Here is a 649-nt window from a genome sequence, read left to right as displayed (position 1 = left end):
GGGCCCGGCCTGCGGGGGCGAGGTCTGCGCTTTCCGACCCGCCCGTGAGGCCGGAACCCCCTGCCCGGGGGGCGCTAGATGCGCACTGCCCCCCGAGAGCCCGGAAGAGCCGGGCAGAGGCACACGCTCGTGGCCCTTTCTCCAGACAGTGATGGGGTCCTTGGGGGCCCTGGATCCCCGAGACTGTGCCCTTCAACACATCAACACAGCCCCTCCGCGGTGTGGTCCCAGCAGCAGTGGAGGCCTGGGCGGGTCCTCCCAGAGCAGCCTAGGGTACGGAGCTCCCTCCCTCCGCCGCAGGGTGCTCACCGCCCCCAAACCCCACTCTTTGCTCCCACCCCACCCGCAGGTGCACAACCCTTGCACCCCCTCCCACCCCTTCCTTGTCACTAAACAAGACCCCCATCCTCCATCCAGGCCCGAATGCCTAACCCTCCCATCCCACCCCAGCCCTCAGCGCCCCTGTCTCCGGGCCCGGGTCCCCCGGCCTCACGGAAACTGAGGTCCTCTCTCCGTCTGGCGCAGGTTCGCCCCACAAGCATGAACTGGACGGCCGCGACTTGCTGGGCTCTGCTGCTGGCCGCCACCTTCCTCTGCGACAGCGGCGCGGCCAAGGGCGGCCGAGGAGGGGCTCGCGGCAGTGCCTGGG

The sequence above is a fragment of the Crocuta crocuta genome, unplaced genomic scaffold, assembly GCF_008692635.1.
Source record: "Crocuta crocuta isolate KB4526 unplaced genomic scaffold, BGI_CrCroc_1.0 scaffold466, whole genome shotgun sequence".
NCBI lineage: Eukaryota > Metazoa > Chordata > Mammalia > Carnivora > Hyaenidae > Crocuta > Crocuta crocuta.
The sequence above is the reverse complement of the archived record's forward strand: the minus strand, read 5'-3'. Positions refer to the sequence as shown.